This window comes from Mesoplodon mirus, assembly GCF_964341445.2.
Source record: "Mesoplodon mirus genome assembly, chromosome: 12".
NCBI classification, from domain to species: Eukaryota; Metazoa; Chordata; class Mammalia; order Artiodactyla; family Ziphiidae; genus Mesoplodon; species Mesoplodon mirus.
This window is the reverse complement of record NC_138988.1, coordinates 63,178,430-63,202,163: the sequence shown is the minus strand read 5'-3', so window position 1 is coordinate 63,202,163 and position 23,734 is coordinate 63,178,430. Positions and strand designations below refer to the sequence as shown.

Below are 23,734 nucleotides of genomic sequence, written 5' to 3'. Positions count from 1 at the left end.
AACTCCACAAACAACAAACAGGAAATGATCACTACTTATTTTTGGCAACAGGGAATCAGCCAATTTGATCATGCCGAGGGAAGAGACAATGCCATGTTAACAGTGGCTTGAATGTGCTTTGAAACATTCAAGTATGATTTCTAACTCTACTCTAAATAGACTGTAAATGACAATTATATCAACTTCTGCAAAAGTTTAAAGTATCCTTCACTTTCTCTCCCTTTCCAATTGTCTGTTTCAGAGCCTTGACCTCCACTATCGAAAAGCCTAAGCCTACCTATCTCTCTGAAAGAGAGTAATAATAATAGCAAACACTCACGGAGCGCTTGCTATGTGCCAGGTACTGTTTTCACCTACACGCATGTAACACAGACGGCATGGCATCCTCACACAACCATAATAGGATCAATATGCCACTCACAGAAGGACCCGCGGCACTTGAAGCTTAAACATTTGCCTGGGGGCTTCCCTGGTGGCGCAGTGGTTGAGAGTCCGCCTGCCGATGCAGGGGACACGGGTTTGTGCCCCGATCCGGGAGGATCCCACATGCCGCGGAGCGGCTGGGCCCGTGAGCCATGGCCGCTGAGCCTGCACATCCGGAGCCTGTGCTCCGCAACAGGAGAGGCCACAACAGTGAGAGGCCCGCGTACCGCAAAAAAAAAAAAAAAAAAAAAAAAATTTGCCTGAGATCACAGAGCTACTAAGTGCAGGGGGTGGTGGGGAGAAGACGCAGTTTGCAAAAGCATGTTCAATATTATAATTTCATACTCGGAAAACAAAATACTAACTTTTAAAAAATTAGTTAACAAAAAGGAAAACCTGAGGCTTGGCCAAATCTTCAGTAGTGGGGATACACAGAAGATGTAATTCACACTCTGCACATCAGTGATTGTAGAGAGTGGAGGAAGGGTACTCAGGATGGTTTCCAAGGAGGTCAGAATTTCGGATAAGGATGAGACTTCCGCATTTATTAATAAAGGTCAGGTGTGAATTTTAGAGGATGACTGGGAAACACTTGGCAAAAGGCTCTATCTAAAAAAAGAAAGAGAGAGAAAAAGAAGAAAGGAAGGAAGGAACAGAAGGATGGAAGGGGAAAGGAGGGAGGGAAAAGCAAAGATGAAGTGGTGGAGTTTTGTGGGAAAAAAGATGGGAGGAAAAGGAAAAAGGGGATCTAGGCAATTTCCCTGCTATTGCTGGGAAATAGCTCTGTAATACAATACAGTGAAAACAACAGGGGAAAAGCTGTAAGATTTCTTTCATTACAGAAGAAGGAAAACTGGCTGGAAGAAATAGTTGGGATCAGTGAGAAGACTAGCTCCTGAAAACTGAAAGACAATGTCCAGCTGTGACCAGGGAGCTGGGTGAGAGGGGGTCAGACCTGCTGCCATCATCACCCCTCAGGCCCCCTGTGAGCCTCACCCCTCATCACCTGGGGCCCCTTGGCCTCATCCCAGTAACAACAGCCCTGCCCACTTGACAGGACTTTCACCCACAGTGGTCTTGGCCAACATCACTGGGACAGGAGGTTGGAGGTGCAATGGATAAGAGATGGAGTCCCTGCTCCTGTTTTGGTTGAAAACTCTTCCCAAATATTCCCACAGAAGCATCATGTTCCCATGAGCACAGAGGTACAGTTGATGTCCATTTCCAATTCACCCATTGGTCTGTGTGCCCTGCTTCTGTGGGACCACGGACGTAGAGGAAGAAACTGAACATCTCTGAGGCATAGCCAGGCCCACCCCTACCCCATTTTGTTAAAAGCAAGATTCTTTTCAGGACAATTCCACCAAAATTATGCCATTGATCTATCCATCATTTTATAAAAGGTTGCAAAACATCATGAATGAAAGTATACCAATGTTATTTCCCAGTAATTCTTTAGCTTAGTCACGACTCCAAAGTCCCATATATCAATACTTCAAGCCTATAGCTGCTCTCCCAATAAGAAGTCCTGTTGCAGATCTGCTGTCTTTACTTCTGGCCACAGCAGACCTCGGGCTTTTGCATGATGCAAAGACACACTTTAAGACTTTGATGGAGAGAGGTTCTCTTCTCTCATTCTCAAGGTTCAATTCTTCGTAGCTTAAACAGAATTCTTTCTCTTCTACAAGAAATGACAGCATCAAAAACTCTAGGGCTGGCCTTCCCTGGTGGCGCAGTGGTTGAGAGTCCGCCTGCCGATGCAGGGGACACGGGTTCGTGCCCCAGTCCGGGAAGATCCCACATGCCGTGGAGCGGCTGGGCCTGTGAGCCATGGCTGCTGAGCCTGCGCGTCCGGAGCCTGTGCTCCGCAACGGGAGAGGCCACAACAATGAGAGGCCCACGTACCACAAAAAAAAAAAAAAAAAAAAAAAAAACTCTAGGGCTGTCCTTTTCTCATTACTGGTTTTATCAACTTAAATTCCCAATGCTGATGATTTTCTTAGCATTTGTTTTTTATAACTATTATTTGTTAAGATCTGAATCTAAATGAAATTGACATTATTTTCTATCATCATCCCTCCTTGATCAGAGCATGATCAACCTACTGCTTCTGTGCTAGATCTAAGCATGGTCAAAAACCACATTTAAAAAGGAGTTATTTAAAAAAAAATAGGAGTTATTTGCATATCTAAATGATAATTTTCATAGAAAAGCTCTTCACGTTTTCAGAAATCCTTAAACCTTCTGCCAAGGAAATGAAGGCAGCTTAAAAAGGAGATGGAACTGACAATACATCTCAGACACACAGTATAATAAAATCTTCAGATTTATGCTCCCTGGCAGTACATGAGGAAATTATACAATATTAGAAATGAGAATAAGAAAAAGTTTAAAATAAAAAATTTTTAATTCTAAATAAACCATTTAAAAGAAAGTATAGAAAATTATGTTCTATAAATAGTTGGGCAGGAAGAGTGTTTCAAAACAAGTTACAAAACCCAAAAGAAACTAGACATATAATGGCTGACAAATTTGACAAAGCAGATGCTATAAATGAAGTTTAAAAAAAACATGACCAACAAAGAAAATATATGCTACATATATAATACACACCAAGAATATCCAAAATAGATGAATAAGTCCTATTAATATTCAGTAAGAAAAAAAGGCAGCCCCTCCCCAACTACACAATTCAAAGGAATGAAAAAGATTCAGGGAAAGGCTCCCCCAGCCTTCCAATCAGGAAATGCATGTGAAGCAAATGATTTCGTACTGGCAAAAATTTTATAAGAATGACAGTAACTAATGCAGAGACAGGCAGCCCCATGTGTACAATGGCAAAAAAAAAATTTGAGGGCAATTTGTCAGGATCCACTACAAATTAAAATGCATACAACTTTCTGTATGAGCAATTCTACCTGTAGTAAAACTAAAGAAATACTTGCATATATATGATCAGCATACAAGAATGTCTACTGTAGCAAAATATATGAAGCCACTTAAATGTCAGTCAATAGGAAGCTAGATGAATGAATTATATATACTTCACCCACCTTCTAGAATATTAATAAGGGAAAACTTGTACGTAGTGACATAAAAAGATTCCAAGATACACAGTTAAGTGGAAAAAATGCAAAATAATAAATACACACAAAAGAGGCACATCAAATTGAGAAAGCCATTTCATCGTAAGAGTGGAAGCTAAAAGAGGAGGGGGTTGGTGTCAAAAATTTCACATTTCATTCTGCATATTTCTAGACGGACTGTTTCAATCTTTTACAAGGAAGATGTATCTGTGTATTACTATTAACAATAATTGTGAGGAAAAAAGTGTTTCAAGTTATTTTATTCATTTAGGTATTCAATACTCCGGTAGACTCTACAGGAGATACAGGGAAAAGACAGACAGCTGGAGCACCCCCAACTCAGATCCAAAGATGGAGAGAAGCACCTCAGCTGTGGGTAGGCTTGTTCTTAGGCTGCTGGGGGCAGAAGGGAGAAGAGGAGGGAGGGGACGGAGAAGCGGGGTGGAGAAGTGGGGAGGGAGAAGAGAGGGGAGGGACAGGGAGAAGGGGGAGGGGCAGGGAGGGGAGGAGGAGGGAAAAGGGGAGGAGTCAGGGCCCGAGAGAAGAACAGGAGGGGCAGCTGGTGACACCTCTTCAGAGGATGGCTGCCCAGGCTGGGATACTAAAGGATGAGTCTTTAGAGAGTCTCTGAAAGAAGAATCAGTAACTGAGAAAATACTCAGAAATTACCCTGCTTGGAGGGCATCCTCGGTCGAAGTTTAACTGCCATGCAGCAAAATGCAGTCTGGTTTTGTCCTGGTTGTCAGGAATCCAGAAATAGCACAGGGGTGGAATGTGATAAGTAAGCTAAGGCATAGATGATGGAGAACAATAGACCCCATAAATCCTTGCCACAAACACCCTTTTGTGTATCTGCTGCCCCGTCCCCATCAATGATCAGATCACATGCTCCGCTGTCAGGACAGCGGCTGCGGACCAACAGGATCAGATCAACAGGATCGGATCAACAGTACCAGGTGCTAATGGGTTCTGCTCTGAAGAAGAATTTACTGGTATCTGTTCTCATGATTGGCCAAGAATTGAACATAAAACTCCTAGCATCTGCTTTTTATCTTTCTCCCACCTGAGAATAAAGAACCTTCCAGTTACAGCTACACTGTTGGAAGGTAAGTGCTGTCTTCGAGCTGACTGCTGCTGTTCTGGACAGGACTGTGCAGGACAGAAAGTCTCTGCAGTTCTCTGTCTGTGTTACACTAGCTTCCCAAGTCCATGAAAATACAGGGTGACTCACACGCACAACACTTTCCCTCCTGTAACAGTCCGGCCAGACCCAGAGTGAGTCAGCAGCGGGGATAAGAAGGTGGAGATCACCAAAGACAAGACCCTGAAGCACTGGGGAAACCTTCAACCTAGGCTTGTTTCACACTGAGACTGCCTCCTGCCCAAGGTTTTTTTTTTTTTTTTTCTTTCCATACTGATTTTTTATTTATTTGTTCATCTAAATGGAAAGAAAAGTCAGGGTTTTAAGGTCTGTAGAAATGGACAAACTTTTCCAGGCCTCTGAAGCACTTGAAGATACAATTAAAAAGAAAAGCTTCCTTATTCTCTTGTCTGCATAGTTATGGCAGTAACTCAACTTAAAACAGAGCAGGGCTGCTGGTTAAAACAGAATTAATGTTAGTCCAATTACACCCTCACTTTTTTTTGGCTGTTTTTTTTTTTTTTAACATCTTTACCGGAGTATAATTGCTTTACAATGGTGTGTTAATTTCTGCTGTATAACAAAGTGAATCAGCTACATGTATACATATATCCCCATATCCCCTACCTCTTGTGCCTCCCTCCCTCGCTTTATTTAAATGTAGTTTACAGCTCGTGGGGACATGTGCCTTAGTTACAGGATCACCAAGCATGCCCTGGTAGGCTTTAGGAGCCACACACCAGGTGACCTAACCCATCCCAGAAAGGCTCTGCCACCACCCCATCACCACCACCGCACCCCTCCCAGGAGCACTGATGAGCAAAAGGGAGAGGCAGGCAGATGACTAAATGTCTGGGGTGCCAGGAGAGTTCTCCCTCAGCCTTACTTCCTCTTGTGCAGAGAAGACCTTCAAACTTGAGTTAGCCAGGGCTGCATTCTCCTAACCTAGAGCTCACCTAGAACATCACAGATGACACAGATGACGGACATAAAATAGCTCTGACTGAAGTCAGAGGAGCAAAGAGCTTCTCGCCAAGTTACCCACTAGAATATCACCTTGGGTTGATCATGTCCATGCCTCTGCTTTCTGCAGAAATCTTGCTTTGTCCACAGGTTTTTTTTCCTTGAAAACCAAAGGCAAATTTTGAAGAAGTGGATCCTCAGAGATCCTTCCAAGCATTTTTAAATGCTCTATGTACCTTTAGTATCTACTATTAGAATAGTGGTCCCAAACTTTCCACTTCCTTGACCCCTCCACCCATCTTTAATGAGAAAGCAACGTGTCTATCCTAGTCCCTAAAAAGAAGAAGAAAATATAAGAAGCTGGTCAGTGCACACTTCTATTAATGATATATTATACAACGAAAGTCAGGGCTCCAAGGGAAAAGAGGAGAAACTGAATGATCACGTGCCAATGGCGATGGATGCTCACGAGGAAGTTTTGCTAATAGCTGATTCTGTGTGGGAAAACGGGCACCCTGAGGTGGTGCTGATGAGGGACCCCACTGGTATGATCTTTGGGAATTTGGCAACAGTGATAAAGGAGCCTTTAGAATGTTCATAATATTCTTGCATTCTGACATAGATGGAAAATGACTGATATTTATACAACACTTCCTGTGCCAGGCCCTGCCCCAATCATTTGATATCTTCACCGTGGAGGTCTATTATTAATCCTCCACCTTCACAGTGGAGGAAACTAAGGCACGGGACATTATTTGGTCAAGGTCAAAAAGGAATACGGTAAGGCAAGAAAGGTAAGGGACCTGCTTCTCTCCTGTCCCTGTTTCTCCCTGAATATGTTAAATATTTCAAGTGAGAATATAAGAAAATCAATAGAGAAGAAATATTTCTTTCTAACAGATAGGATTTTTCATCTAAAATTTATATACTTATATTTCCTACTAATTGGATTAGTAGAGAATCTGGGATCAAGCCCCACAATCCATACTCTTAATCCCCAATGACACCCTGCTTCTAGAATACAGTCTATAGAAAATCCAAAATTTAGACTATGTTTTACATAAGGAAATATTCATCTCAACACTAAATATACCTGAAACTAACACAAAATTGTAAATCAACTACACTTCAATAAAAAATAAATTAAAAAAAAGAATACATTCTTTCTTCTATGCCATGCTCCCTTGTTTATTATGTGTGGCTCTACAAATTTCTGGCCATATAATTTTTAGATAATTACAAATTCTTTGCCTCATTTGTAAATTGAGGGTAACAATAAAAAGCTGCTAATGACCAAAAAAACCACTAAGTATAATTCTTGCTTGATAAATACTCAAAATGTATAAAGGTATTAATTATTACCTATTAACAGAAAAACATGAAATAATCTCAACATCCAAGGACAGAAAAGTGAGCAACTCAGTTACGGCACGGCCACAAAATGATTGTGCTTTCATTAAATAAACAATGCACTGTTGCCGGGACATGGAATATACCGATTACAACATCACTATTTTCTTTCCATTTTTCTTCAAGGAATATACATTATTTTTTACAACTGGAAGGAAGAGTTGTGTAGTAGGCATTCTTGTGAGAGTTTTGCTTTGAGAACCCCTCAATTTGCACAATACTTTTAAAAAATATCTCAGACCTTCCCTTCCTGGCTCCTCCTGGTGTCACCTTAAACACGTGTGGCTGACACTGAAACGCCAGGCTCAGGCAGACATTTAAAATGCTGGGGAATTTTTCCATTTAAAGTTACTGGGTTCCCCCAGAAAGCAGAGCACCACCACGTGGCTCATTAGCCAGAAACCAACTGAGCATTCAGTACCTCTGCCTGGCTGCTGAAATGAAATTTGTAAACTCAAATTTATTTCAGTAATGAAGTTCTTTCAAGGTCCCTAAGGCCAGAGGTACTCAGCGATCTGCTCCAGCCCAAACTTATTCCTTAAAAAAATGGAGAGATGGCTAGAGAAATGATGTTAGTTTAAACTTCAGGCATCACCTGACATTTAGAGACTAAAACACTCAAAGCAAACCACTAAAAATATACAAACTCAGTCTCCACTTTTTTGTATGTAAATCTCTGTAACTACTTAAATTCATAATGGCTTGAACTACATCTCCCATGAAGCTTAGATTTCCAGGCACCTAAAGATCATATTAAATCTCTTCCTGGGGCCCCCACTATTTCCAAACCTACTCTTTTTTTTAACGAGCCAGGCTTCTTCAGAAGGTAGCGTTCCATGCATTCAACAAGCATCTCTTGAGAACCCAGAGTAGAAGAACAAAATTTGCCAACCCAACGTGTCTCTTTGGCCTGTGGATTCTTTCCAGCTGAAAACAATCAAGGCCCAAACAAGACTCAGGAAGAAACTCTGACCTTCCCCATAACTGTCTGAAGAATTCAGACAGACGGACTGTTCCCAGAACAGAGGAATCTCCAGAGTTATCTGCAAAGAATATGGGTTACGTGTGGTCAGGAGAACAGGGCCTACAGGTCAGAGTCCACTCTGTGTCCCATTGCCTCTGCCTGGCCCAGCAAACATTTATCAAACCTCTGCCTTTCCATCTTCATGGGAATTGCCTTCCTCCCCTTTGAAGTCCCAAACCACTACCCCCAACATCCTCTTCTGTCTTTAGCTGAAGATGGTATTTAAGGGGAGGAGTTCAGCCACACAGGCAAGTTTTCTCTTGGGTCTCTCCCATGTACACGTTATTAAAATTTTGTTTGATTTTCTCCTGTTAATCTGTTTCCTATCAACTTAATTCTTAGACCAGCCAGAACCTAGAAGAGCAGAGGAATTTCTTCTTCCCCAATACCACGAGGTGTCAGGCAAGTGCTAGGCACGGGTGCTACAAAATGGGAAGAGTCCCACACCTACCAGGGTCCAGCAGGAAAGAGACCCGGAACCAAGAATTCGCAAAACTGCCTGACAAGTGCTATGACAGAATTATGCAAAAGGACCTTAGCCTGATTTCATTTCATTTCTTAAATCGAGGTTTAACTAACAAAATAAAACAGGTAAATACTAAGTGTTCAGTTCAGAGAGTTTTGACAGTTGTTTGCATCCTATGCCCGGCACCAAAACAAGACAGAAAACATTTCCACCCCCTTGTGCCCCTTTGCAGTCTATCCCCACACCCCTCCCATAGGCAACATGATTTTTATCACCGTAGTTTCTCGTGTTCTAAAATTTCACATAAATAGAACCTATTTGATTCTAGTTTTGTTGTTTTTTTTGTTTTTTTTTTTTTTGCGGTACGCGGGCCTCTCCCTGTTGTGGCCTCTGCCGTTGCGGAGCATAGGCTCTGGACGCGCAGGCTCAACAGCCATGGCTCACAGGCCCAGCCGCTCCGCAGCATGTGGGATCTTCCCAGACCGGGGCACGAACCCGTGTCCCCTGCGTCGGCAGGCGGACTCTCAACCACTGCGCCACCAGGGAAGCCCTGATTCTAGCTTTTTAAGATTCATCCGTGTTGCTGCGTGTATCCATGATTTGTTCCTTGTGATGGCTGACAGGCATTTCACCATATGGACCTGCCAGTTTGGTTATTCACTCACCTGCTGATGGAGGCTGGGCACTTTCCAACAGTATCGTAGCAACTTGTGCTACTACAGTTAAGGTTGAGTTTCTTCTGTTTTGGTTCATCTCTTTGATTTATATTTGTATGTGTTTTTAATGTAGGGGGCAAGGAGGCAGAGAGTGTTACGGTTGGAACCAATAGAGTTCGCACAGAAGATAGATCGGGGAGAAGGCAAAATCCTGAGAAAATTAAAGGTGTGATGTTAGGCATGGATGAAGTACAGGATGTGTGTAAAAGAGTCCTGGATGACTGGGCAGGACAGAGGCCTATAAAGACACGCCAAGCTAAGGAGCTGGGACTCTATGAGGAAGGCATCAGGAACAGTGAACAGAACCTCAATTTTCCTTACAACCTCGGAGAGGTGGTTTCAAAGCACACCTATTTTGAAGGCAGAAAGACCTGGCCTCAAATCCCTCTCTTGCTACTAACTCTGTGGGCTGAGGCAAGTTAATAAAACTCCCTAAGATTTATTTTCTTCATCTGTAAAATGGAGAAAATGCCACCCATTTCAAAGACCTGTAAAGAGGCTAAAAAGAAACCATGAAAGCCACACAGCTAAGAGAACACTTAGCATAAAATGGGAGCCCCTCCTAGTGCTGTGGGATGGATTTAAATGAACTCACCTCAAACAGGCCCGGAATCTAACCAACAGCACCATCAGAAGCACCCTGGAGAGCCTCTGCTAATCTCACACCACTTCAGAAACTGCAGATTTACCTCTAGTAACCAATTTTTGAAGCTATTTTTGAATTAAGTTAACCAATTTTCTCTGGAGAAGATTTTTAGGGAGATACAAAAAGAGTGAGCGCAAGCGAACAGAATGAAGTTTGGAGTAGCAATAGGACATGAATCAGGGCTACATATTCAACTCGACCCTGATCACAGGTTACTATTGCCATGAAAAACAAGTCTGATTATCCAGGAACAGTGCAACAGCAAAGCCACTTAAATGCCCACAGCTCCAAAATGCATCAAAGAACACAGTAATGCTTCTTAAAACAGAACTTTTTGTTTAAATGAACCATTTCAGAAATCCACTTCTACTGAAAATGAAATTTTCAATTACAAAAGAAATAAAACTTTCTGTATCTTTTAGCAATAGGAATGAAAAATAAATGAAAGTATTAAATCGTGATACATGCCCTCTAAGTGAAAATACTATAACTTTTATAAAGTGAAACTTTTTCAAAGAAATTAACTCAACAGAAGAAATATAAAGCTTATTTATAGATGCTGACCTTTTAAAAAGTATAAACAAAATACCCTGACGTTCATAATAAAGGCAGATTTTTGTCTGACTTCATAAAATTTTTTTTCTTTCTTTTTACTGATAGTTTTTTTTCTTGAGGTATAGTTGATGTACAGTATTAAACAAGTTACAGGTGTACAAAATAGTGATTCACAATTTTTAAAGGTTATACTCCAGTTATAGTTATTGTAAAATATTGGCAATACTCCCTGTGCTGTACAATATATCCTTGTAGCTTATTTATTTAATACATAGTTGTTTGTACCTCTTCATCCCCTACACCTCTCTGGCCCCTCCCCCCTTCCCTCTTCCACCACTAGTTCGTTCTCTATATCCATACAATTTTCAAATTCTATTTCTGCAGATGGGGTCTGTAGGACTCATTCTTTCTGGAGTCTGTGCTCTTTGCTGAGAGATCTAGACTTACTTTACTTTAGCACATCATCCACCACAGGGCCTGAAGAGTAATGTGCTCAACTGACTCTGAACATAGGCCATCTCCTCTATCCTCCCCTGAGCCTCATGAATATTTATTAGCTAAATATATGTGAAATCAGAGATGGCTTAATTACAGTAACTGAAGATACAGTCCTTGAGAAGATCCAAGAGCTATGTAAACATGGCCACCAAAATCAAAACGTCACATATTTTACATCTGGAGTCACACAAACCAACTGTCAAAAAATACCTCGGAGGCATAAATATTTTAGTGTGATAAAAGAAATGACTTCGGAGTCCTAAGATAAATTTCTTAAACCTAAAAATACTTCTCAGTCAAAACTGCATATGGAAAAAGTATTTAAATTGAGACGTATGTTCTTTATAAGTCCTTAGTAACTTCAGCTAGTTACAACTTATTCAGAGATTGGGTACTTTTCAGAATCCAAAAGGTATCAGATAGAAAATAGGATTATAAAGTAAATATGATCAGATTGTCCTTTCTAGTTCACTAATTTCTGGTAATACCAACCAATGCCTATTTTTTTTCAGCTGCAAAGTATGCCCCAGAACTACAGAAAATACCCCAAAAAGCATGAAATATATAAGAAGTGGAAAGGACTTCAGGAGCTTATGACATAGGAATATTGTGGCGTATGACATAAGTATGTAAAATATAGCTCTTGCCAGCAAGGCATTTCATATCTACAGAGGAAATAAAACAAAAAACAAGATACTTGACACAGAATGAGAAGCCTACTGACCACAAGTAGGAAGGGGAACCAGGGCGGGGTGGTCAGCATCATCCTGAGCACTTGTGAAGACTCGTGGGCACTGGAGCAGCGACCCTCTGGGTAGAAGGACCACCAGCAGAAGTCGCCCTGGGACAAGCAGACATGAGCTGGGAATGAGCATGAGTGAGGTCACACTGCATCCCACACTTCCTGGCAAAAAAATGAGGCCCTAATAGATGAGAGCGATTTATCCAACTCCACCCACCTGGCCACCGGGCCTTGAACCCCGTTTCTGGATCACCAAACCCCATATTCTTGCTAAAACTACCAGCAAAGAGACTGACTTAGAGGATGCCAAGTTTAAGAAGACTGAAATTTTAATGAATGCTGGAGAGGGTGTGGAGAAAAGGGAATCCTCCTACATTGTTAGTGGGAATGTAAACTGGTGCAGCCACTCTGGAGAACAGTATGGAGGTTCCTTAAAAAACTAAAAATAGAGCTACCATATGATCCAGCAATCCCACTCCTGGGCATGTACCAGAAAAAACTATAATTCAACCCCTATGTAGCAGCACTATTTACAATAGCCAAGACATGGAAGCAACCTACATGTCCACCTACAGATGAATGGATAAAGAAGGTGTGTGCAAAGTAAGTCAGAAAGAAAAAGACAAATACCATATGATATCACTTATATGTGGAATCTAAAATAAGACACAAATAGACATATCTATAAAACAGAAACAGACTCACAGACATAAAGAACAGACTTGTGTTTGCCAAGGGGGAGGGTAGGTGGGAGAGGGAAGGATTGGGAGCTTGATTTGGACATTTTTTTGGGGGGGGGGCATGCCATTCGGCTTGCAGGATCTCAGTTCCCTGACCAGAGATTGAACTCAGGGCCACGGCAGTGAAAGCGCCAAGTCCTAACCACTGGACCGCCAGGGAAATCGGGAGCATGATATTAACAGATGCAAACTATTATGTATAGAGTGGATAAACAACAAGGTCCTACTGTATAGCACAGGGATATTCAATATCCTGTGATAAAGCATAATGGAAAAGAATGTGAAAAAGAATATATGTATGTATAACTGAACCACTTTGCTATACAGCAGAAATTAACACATTGTAAATCAACTATACTGCAATAAATTTTTTTAAAAAAGACCAGGGAAATTTCCACACACCTTAAAATCAAGTGTCATAACATATTTTGAAAAATATTCATATGTTCTCCTTTGCCTCTAGACATAAAGTGTTCATCACCCTAAAAAAAAAGAAATTATAGAAATGCTACCAAAAGATGGATAATCACTTCCAATTTACAAACTGGGATTATTCAGCAAAACTACATAACTCTGTTAGCCATGCTATTATCTAGAGAATTTTACAAATTGCTTTATTCCTTTCCCCTCCTTGCCTCTGTTGCATCAGGAGTTCATAGAAGTCTCCTCCAGGGTAGAAAAGATACCCTTCCAGTCTGACAGCAAAGCCACAGGGCCAGCTAAAAGGAGCACGGTGTGGGCTATGAAATGGACAGATTGTGGGAGACAGGCGAGGAAGTCAGGGGCCGGACCAACTTCCCCTGTCCAGGCCGTGGGAGGAGGGGGTGAGGAGTCATTGGAGGCAGAAGGCAGCTCCTGGCCTTCCTCCCTATTTGGGACCCTTGGTTCTACTTGGTGAAGACTGAACACAGCAGGACCTGTGAGCCTGGCTGGGGCGCTGGCCAAAGGTCACCTGGCAGGGAGAAGGGGCTCTGTCACTGGGCTACAGAGCAGTTCACGTGGGCTGAGAACACGGGAGCATCCCAGCCAGACCTCCCAGGGGTTGCAGCCCCCAAAGGATCCCAGGTGAAGTCAAGTAAATGAAGGATGTGGCCTGAGCCACAAGAATGGGCCCCAAGTTCACGGTTACTGACTTGGAATCAGTGGCCAACAGAGCACCAGGCATCAGGTAGGGAAGAGGCATCACTGGGAGGGAGAGGCACTAAAAGGGCAGGATAAAGACTCTGGTGGTGCAGGCACACTGCTTCCCCAGGAAGGCGAGGTTGCAGAAGCCACCGCCCGCCCCACAGGTGCCCAGAAGAAAAGGGGGGGTGGTGCTACCCGCCAGACCAAGCATTCCTAACCAGGAGACACAGGACCACAGAAGCTGTTCACGTAAGCACACCAAACTAAGCTTAAAAACAGGTTCAACTTTGCACATTTTCTCTACTAGTCAGGGGGTGAGACTCACTGAGACAACCAGAGCAGCTAGAAAATAAAAGAAAATATTTTCAGGTTTTTTCATACTCTTTTCCATTATGATTTATCACAGGATATTGAATATACTTCCATGTGCTATACAGTAGGACCTGGTTGTTTATCTATGCTAAATGTAACAGTTTGCATCTGCTAACCCCAAACTCCCAATCCATCCCTCCCCCACCCGCCTCACCCTTGGCAGCCACAACTCTGTTCTCTATGTCTGTGATTCTGTTTCTGTTTCATAGATAACTTCATTTGTGTCATATTTTAGATTCCACATGTTACTGATATCATATGGTATTTGTCTTTCTCTTTCTGACTTAATTCACTCAGTTTGATCATCTCTAGGTCCATCCATGTTGCTGCAAATGGCATTATTTTATTCTTTTTTATGGCTGAGTAATACTCCATTGTGTGTATATGTATGTATGTGTGCATGTATGTATATATATATGTGTATATATATATATATATATATATATACCACACCTTCTTTATCTATTCATCTGTAGATGGACATTTAGGTGGTTTCCATGTCTTGGCTATCGTGAATAGTGCCGCTATGAATATAGGGGCACATGGATCTTTTTGAACTAAGAGTTTTGTCTGGATATATGCCCAGGAGTGGACTGCTGGATCATATCGTAATTCTATTTTTAGTTTTTAGAGGAACCTCTATACTGTTTTCCATAGTGACTGCACTAACTTACATTCCCACCAACAGTGTAGGAGGGTTCCCTTTTGAAAGAAAATATTATCTTTTCATTTCCAAGTTTAATTGTGAATCAAATCTTTCCACCCTGCTACACATGCAAAAAAGTTGCTTTTTACGGAGAACAACAAAGAGTCATGGTATTTTCTCAGGAGAGGTCTTAAGACAAAAGTTCTGTAGCCACTGTATGTGGTCCAGGGAAGAATCAGTGTCTCACAGCTAGTTCAGTCTTGAGCCAGAAATGGCTAAAATAGTCATTCAGACTATTTCAATTCTAAGACAAAGGGGAAAAATCTTTCCAGGGAGCAAAAAAAAAGAGTCCACTTTTAGAAAAGCAGCACCTCAAACAAAGCAACTTTGGACCACTGAAAGACAGTGACAGACAGCCCTATTATGTACATACTAGAAACGGGATTGTTCTTTTTCAGGAAAGGCTTTGAGGGTCGAAGCTAAAACAGTGACAGTCTGTACACGGCCGTGTGTAGTCGGCCAGTAAACATCAGATGTCCCTACAAACCCAAGTGTTTAAAAGGATGGGGGAGGAACAGCTGAGAGCCTCATGTGAACACAAACGTAGATCAACAAAATCTTACTCTGCATTTTCTAACCATCTTCTGTCCATGTTGCAGCATATCACATGGATGATAGTTCTTCCCAAATTGACAGAGTGTAGCAGAGCCTGATTCCTTAGTAACAGAAACTCTGATTTTGATGGGTCGCACTGTTGCCTGAAATAGCAACCACGCTTTCCAGCCTTCCTTCGGCAGGCATGGCCAAATGATGAAGTTCTGGTCAACGGAATGAAAGCAGTAGTGTCATACGGCGACTTCTAGGAATTTTCTTTGAAAGATACCTGGTTCCCCTCTATCCCTTCTTCCCTCTTTCTTCCTTTCTACTGGCTGGGAAGCTGACCTGACGGATGAAGTTCAAGCAGCCATCCTGGACCACAAGGCAGCTCCCTAAGGCTCCTGCAGGAGCAAGGTTCAAGGAGCCTGGGTTATTGATGGTGGTGGTATTTCCAGTATTTGTGCTGAGCCAGCCCTGGATTCTACATTAAAAAGAAGTAAACTTCATTCCTGTTAAGTCGCTGTTATTTTGTCTTCATTTGTAAAATACCATCATTATTAGCTGATTCTAGTCCTAACCAAAATACAGTTTTCCAGCAAATCTGCTACTGAGAGCTCTTTGAAATGGAAAATCTCCTAGGAAAGATACAGACACCATTTACAAAGTACAAAGTAAAGAATTTAGTACATAAGTGAAGTAAGTCAGGAAGAGAAAGACAAACATCATATGATATCACTTATAGGTGGAATCTAAAATACGACACAAATGAACTTATTTACGAAAGAGAAACAGACACACAGACATAGAGAACAGACTTGTGGTTGCCGGGGGAAGGGGAGGGGTGGATGGATTCGGAGTGTGGGGTTAGCAGATGCAAACTATCATAATATATAGAATGGATAAACAATAAGGTCCTACTGTATAGCAGTATGGTTTATCCTATGATAAACCATAATGGAAAAAATACTTTTTAAAATGTATATATATGTATAACTGAATCACTTTGCTGTATAGCAGAAATTAATACAACATTGTAAATCAACTAATACTTCAGTTTTTAAAAGAAGAATTTAGTATAATCAAGCCAACACAACTCTACATGTACCCTTCTCTCTCAAGGAAAGAAAGAGCTCCCCTAATTTTTAGCTAGGTACATGATCACCAAGAACAAGTACACCCCTCCCAGGCTTTCCTGAGTTAGATGTGGCCAGGCTGTGGCTAAGTTCTGGCCCACGAGATGTGAGCAGAAGTTATTATGCTACTTCTGGGGCATGTCCTTCAGGAGAAAGGCAGTGCCTTTTCTGTATATCCTTGGTCCAGATGACTGGGAAGCAGCTGTGGTGGCCAAACATTTCAGAACCATGCAAGGGTAACAACCTAGGAAGGCAAAGCAAGGTGACACAAGACACCTGGGTCCCTGTCCCAGTCACTGGTGCTGGTAACAAACTACTCCAACACTGAACTCTGTAGAACAACCATTTTATTATGCTCACAGACTCTGTGGGCCAGAAATTCAAACCAGGCACAAGGGGGATGTCTTGTCTCTGCTCTGGGATGTCCGGACCTCAGCTGGTCAAACTCAACAGCTAGAATGGCCTGACGGCTAGAGGCTGGGATCATGCGGAAGCATCTTTACTCATATGTCTAGTGGTTGATGCTCACTATTAGCTGGGACCTCAGTTGGGGAGCAGCCAGGCAGACCACTGACAGGTGGCCTCAGCATGTGGCCTGACAGAACGGTGGCCTCAGGGTTCCAGGGAACAAGGAAGAAGCGGCATCACCTTTCCTACCTAACTTCACAAGTCATGTAGCATCACTGACCCCACTGTCTACTGGTTACAAGTGAGCAGGTGACCCACAGATTGAAGGGGAGGAGATGAGAACCAACCCTTCAATGGGAAAAGCAGCAAAGAAACTGCACAGGTGTTTTAAAACCACCACAGTCCGTGACCCTGAGTAGCACACCAGGCTGGACACCCACCTAAGTGCAAACAAAAGTGATCATTTTTAAGCCACTGTTATTGTGGGTCTCTGAGGCAAAATTTTAGGAAATATTAACGTACCCCAATATTTAAAAATAAATCATCAAACACAAGTAACGACAATGTCTATCTCAAGAAACTAATGTTGTAACTACTAGAATCACTTTGTAGCTATAATGTATATTATGTTATCAGTGGTTGGCACATTTTCTTCATCCAAAAAATGTTCATGAATACCAGAAACCCCCAATACAGTACAATTCTTCTGTCACTTGCATGCTGCCAATTCCCCTTCCTGGTTTGGGGCACTGAGGGGTTTCTGAGCCCAGACAATAAGGATGCTGACGTAGCCGAGAAACTGCAGCCTGAAAACAAAGAGTTCCAGATGCGAATGTGCTAAATGGCTCTGAAGCCCCTCAAAGACCCCACCCCAGGCCAAGGAAATCACCCACTCCCCTGCCTCTCTTGTCAGCTTCGTAAAACTAAGCCAAGCAAATCCTTACAAATCTAATAGCTTCACAGAATCACATCACATTCTAATCATTTAGTATACACGGGATATGTCATTATTCTTTTTTTTTAATAAATTTATTCATTTTATTTATTTATTTTTGGCTGCACTGGGCCTTCATTGCTGCTCACGGGCTTTCTCTAGTTGCGGCGAGCGGGGGCTACTCTTCCTTGTGGTGTGCGGGCTTCTCATTGCAGTGGCTTCTCTTGTTGCAGAGCACGGGCTCTAGGCGCACGGGCTTCAGTAGTTGTGGCTCGTGGGCTCAGTAGTTGCGGCTCGCAGGCTCCAGAGCGCGGGCTCAGCAGCTGTGGCGCACAGGCCCAGCTGCTCCGAAGCATGTGGGATCTTCCCGGACCAGGGCTCGAACCCACGTCCCCTGCATTGGCAGGCTCTCAATCACTGCGCCACCAGGGAAGCTCCATTATTCCCCATACAAAGCAAAGTGTGTAAAAGGAACATTGGTTCCTTTATGTCCCCACAAAACAAAAAAGAAACCAACCTCTGAGAGCATACTAGCTTCACAGAAAATTGTGAAAGTCTGATCATCTCAAAATATATTCAAAACCACATACAACTCTGAAATATGTCCCTAGAGGAGAATACTTTAATATCAAAATCTATGAATGTAGAATTCAGAAAAATAAGGGCTTCAGAAACAGGTCGAGTTAAAATCAAGTTCCACAACTTCCCAGCTGTGCAACCTGAGGGAAGTGACTCAACCAACCCTCCCTGAGTCCTGGTTCACCCACATCTATAAGATGGAACCAACCACCAGAGATGCCAGGACTAAATACCATGCCTGGCACAGTGTACGTTAGACTAGTGGTCCCCAACCTTTCTGGCACCAGGGACCAGTTACATGGAAGACAATTTTTCCACGGACAGGGGATGGTGCGAGGGGGGGAATGGTTCAGGAGGTAAAGCGGGCGATGGCGAGCTGCAGGTGAAGCTTTGCTCGCTTGCCCACCACTCACCTCCTGCTGTGCGGCCCAGGGCCTGGGGACCCCTGCATTAGACCCTCTTCAATTCATGGACCTCTGACTCACTAAATGACCGGGCACACCCCCCAACCTCTCCACGGTTTCCTTCCCAGATCACAGAAAGCCCACCTCACTTCCAAAAGGTTGTATCCAACTCTGCTGGCTTTTTAACTAACGGAGAAGAGGCAATATTTACTTAAACAGAAAAGCATAGATTCTCTTTGACAGCAGGGCGCTAGAATTAGACCATCTCGTGAGCTGCTGCTGGATGGCACACACTATATTTTTCTCAAGAAAAAGCCAACATGCATCCTCTCCACTGCCTTTATCTGCCCATCACAGAGCGGCCAGCAGAACGCTGTGTCATCCACAGACTGACATGGTCCTCAAAGGGTCCATGTGGTGATTTCTGCTGGAACAGACCAGTAACAGCACAGTGGTCAAGTAGGGCCAGCACTGCTTTTCCATGAGGCTTTGGAGTTCATCTTTCTCCCAGGTGTCCACCTGTATTTAGCAATTGAACTTAAGAGTTGTGTTTGTGGAGGGGAGGGATAAATCGGGAGTTTGGGATTAACATATACACACTACTATATATAAAACAAACAACAGGGACCTACTGTATAGCACAGGGAACTCTGCTCAAAGTTCTGTAATAACCTAAAATGGAAAAGAATTTGAAAAAGAACAGATATACGTATATGTATAACTGAATCACTTTGCTGTACACCTGAAACTAACACAATATTGTAAATCAACTATAGTTCAATATAAAGTAAAAAATTTGTAAATAAAAAATAAAACAAAAATAAATTTTTTAAAGAGTTGTGTTTGTGGTTTGTAGAACATAATTTAAAGGAGGTTTATTACCTAGTTTAAAGGAGACCTCACCTGCAAGATGACTATGCATTTAGCTGCCCAGGAAAGATCTTTTTTAAAGAACTCTACAGAAAAAATTGAACGAAAATACTGAGAAAAGTACGATGAGCTGCCATGTATGGATGCACAGATCTCCATCACCAGTTCCAACCATTATCAATGCACAGACCACCCTGATCCATCAATATCCCACCCAGTCCCTCCCACCAAAAACCGCCTGAGTAGATCTCAGACAGCATGCTATTTCATCAGGAATAGTTCAGCATTTATCTCTAGCAGTAAACACTTCATTAATACCATGAAACAAAGTGTCCAAACTTCCCCATGCATCTGTAAGTTTCTTTCCCGTTTCTTCCTTTGACTCAGGGTGTTGGTGAGTCCATACACTGCAGCTGCCAGATACATGTCCTCAGTCTCTTCCAATCTATGGGGTCCCCTCCTCTCTCTCCATCTTAATCTCATTGCAGTTGAGATAAAGATAACTTATCTGTTGAAGTAACGGGAGCATTTGTCCCATGGTTTCCCAAATTTGACTTTTGGTGACTGCATCCCCATGGTGTCATTTAGAATATTCCTAATGTTTCCTGTAAATTAGAAGTTGGATGGAGACCACTGGTGAGACTCAAGCACATAAAACCTGGTTATCTCTTTTTTGTAAGTTAGCAGTCGAGACAGCATTAGATGTTGTACTCATTCTTCACTTGAAAGCTAAATTATCTCTATAAAGATATCTTACTTTCATTAAATTTTTTGCCCTGAGGTATAGGTACAGTTCATACAAGTAAATGCTTGATTCTTTCCATTTCAAGTTTTCAGAATAATAAGTTGGTTCCGTAGACTCTTCTAGGACTAGGTAACTGACAGACAAATAGGAGGAGGAAATAAGGGGGAGAGCTTTATATTCCCAAAGTTCTAGGTTTTGATAAGCCATGTTTTGAGTTAGAGAAAACACAAGAAAAGTGTAACAGGGAAGAAAATGCTCCATTCCGACCACAGTAAGTTAAACGGGTGGGTACACTGGTCTAAATTTCTCTTACATTTTAGCTTTTTGGTTCTGGTATATATTCTTTGGTTTATAGTTAGTAACTCTTTCTGGTAAACCAGATGCTAATTGCTAAGGGAAAATTTGACGAAACTAGAAAGAAGCTAAAAGATTTTTCACCTTTTAGAAAATAATGGGTTGGCTTTTCCTTCCTCCTTTAAGTGGTAAGTTAAAAAAAAATACTCTGCAGGGGCTTCCCTGGTGGCGCAGTGGTTGAGAATCTGCCTGCCAATGCAGTGGACACGGGTTCAAGCCCTGGTCTGGGAAGATCCCACATGCCGTGGAGCAACTGGGCCCGTGAGCCACAACTCCTGAGCCTGCACGTCTGGAGCCTGTGCTCCGCAACAAGAGAGGCCGCGACAGTGAGAGGCCCGCGCTCCACGATGAAGAGTGGCCCCCACTCGCCTCAGCTAGAGAAAGACCTCACACAGAAACGAAGACCCAACACAGCCAAAAATAAATAAATAAATAAATTAATTTTTAAAAAATACTCTGCAAAAAGAGTATGATCTTGTTTCTCAAGAGAAACTCACTGTGTGTGTGTGTGTGTGTGTGCATGTAAAATAAAAAAGTGTGAATTCATGGTTTCATACATTTTATGAGAAACTAAGGGGAGAATGTAAATAAAACATTTATAGTAGTTATCACAGGAAAAGCAGGATGGGGAGAGAGGGAAACAACTCTGCTTGTTGCGACAAATTTGGGTTGCTTTCCAAACTGAAAGCTGATGACTGAGAGCAACGATTTGCAACCTACGCCATTTGCAGAGTCCAGGAATGATGGCGGATTCCTTTACTTCCAGATGCTGAGAGGCCACCTCTGCCATGATAAGCCAGCACTGAAGAGACAAAGGAGAATTTCCAGGGCCTCTGTGGGCACTGCTGACGTGCTGATGGCTGAAAAATGACAAAAGTCTACAAAACCACTTCCTAAGCCAGCGCAGGGCAGGACAGGATAAGGGATAAGCTAACACCTTTTATTCTGCACAGCAGGAGACCCTCAAAGGAATAACTAACCCTCCTTTTAGGAAGACAACAGGCCCTATAGGTCAAAAAGGTAGGCACCACAGCTTTGAAATGTTTCCATTTGCTTTCTTAAATGGTATTACAATGACTTACATTACAAAATTGTTTGGTATTTAAATAAGGTTTTTTTAAAAAACTTTATTAAGCAGTAAGGCAATTTATGGCTGTGTATCCAAATTGCTCGACCAGAAAGCTACCACCTCTGGCTTTGGGTCACTGAAGGAGTCAGAGAGGAGGAAAAGACAAGGAGGAAGCCAGAAGCTGTGCTGACAGACAGGTCACGCTGGCCCCTGCCACCCTGGGGGCTCCGAGTCCAGATGAAGGTGGGAAATCATTAAAGACCACGGACTCAAGATACTTCTCTCAGCTGTGATAGAATGGATTCAAAAGGAACCTGACTCTAACAGAAAAAATCAAAGGAATATTCATTCAGAACCTTTAAATGAAAATGTAAACATATCCTACAGAAACAGAATTCAGATATACATTAACCCAAAATCTACCTACCAGGTAAATAAACACCAATATAGCACAAACTATAACTACCTTTTTAAGGAAAAAAGAATCAAAGAATCCTAATGATTCCAACACAACTGATAAAATCAAAGGATGGTTCTCCTACACAGAGCGAGCGTCATTCAGATGTCATCTGTCAATCACGCCCTTCCAGCATCCCTGGTGTTCCCATCATAGCAATAGTCTCTCACTGAAGGATCAACTCTCCCAGGGTGCAGGGTTTCTCTTGGGGGTGATAAAAATATTCTAAATTTGATTATAGTGATGGTTGCACAATTCTGTGAATATTCTAAAAATCATTGAATTGTACACTTCAAACGGGTGAATTGTATAGTATGCGAATTGTATCTCAGTAAATCTACTACCAAATTAAAGAAGTAGGGGGTAGTTAGTTCTCTATACACATGCTCCTTACAGAAACAAAGATGTAGACTAATTCATGCTTAAAATGAGATTCTGACTATAGAAAGATGACACTTCTAAACAAGAGTACAGAAAAAGGACTTAACTGATGAGTTTAGTACATAGAGAAAAGCCAGTTCTGTCTTAATTTCTTATATAGGAAAAGTGACAGACTCTCATTCCCTAAATTCAAGTAAAACCCATCATAATACATGAAGATGTGCAATCACTGTATATTACAAATCTACTTACAGATACTACGCTTGCAATTTTTTTAACTTTCAATTCTGAAGTAATTTCAGACTTACAAGAAAGTCACAAAAGTCATACAAAAAATTCCCACATACCGCTACATCTGCATGTCCCAAATCTTTCTCCATCATAATATTAGCTAACCGCTAAAATGACATAAAATGCCTAAAATGATGTAAAAGAAGCAAAAAATTATTAATAAATCCCAATCCATAAATCCCAAGCTTTTCTTGGAAACGGGGAGATCAGAAGTCGACGTGGCGTTTAATGACAGTATACACTTTTAATGGCTTCTCTCTGGCTAATTACTAAATGGGAATTCCAGCTGTACCCGTAGATCAAATGTAGCTGTCAGATACTGCTCACAAGATGCCATGGAAGTACGCACTGTGGTCTAGGGAATTCAATCTCACTGCTGTCCTACAGGCAAGAGCCGGGGGCAAATATAATACTTGCTTATAGTCAAAATCACCCTGGTACCAAATGCCTTTAACCATGCAATATACAAGTGTATCAAATCAGCACGTAGTACACCTTCAATCCACACAATGGTATATGTCAATTATATCTCAATAAAGCTGGGAAAGTCATTTGTGCAACTTCTTAAAAATACAGATGCCTAAGCTTCACCTTCAAAGATTCATACAGGCCTGGGCTAGGGTCCTGGTATCTTCACGGCAGGTTAAAACCTGTGAAAAAACAAGCTTGAACTCTCACCAATGGCACTTAAATTCCTTCTGACGACTCAGAAAAGGATTAATCAGGCTTTCACTCACTGACACTTCAAATCAAGGAATAAGATCTTATATCACAATCACTTTTTACCAAATAACTGTATACAGAAACTTGACTTATGAACTGAATACAACTTTTGCTTTCAGTACTCACTGATGACTACTTAAGGCACGTTACAGCCGAGCATCTGAAACCCCAAAAGCAATTTCTATTCATTACCCAGTCTTCTGCCTACTCGGGGCACAGATGTCAACCCTAGGCAA

The 23,734-nt window shown here is 42.0% G+C and overlaps 1 protein-coding gene across 15 annotated transcripts in view; it reads right to left on the bottom strand.

The window, feature by feature from the left end:
* DST (dystonin) overlaps positions 1–23,734 on the bottom strand; it is a 488,128-nt gene that overhangs the window by 288,877 nt on the left and 175,517 nt on the right. The gene's annotated exons all lie outside the window — the stretch shown is intronic.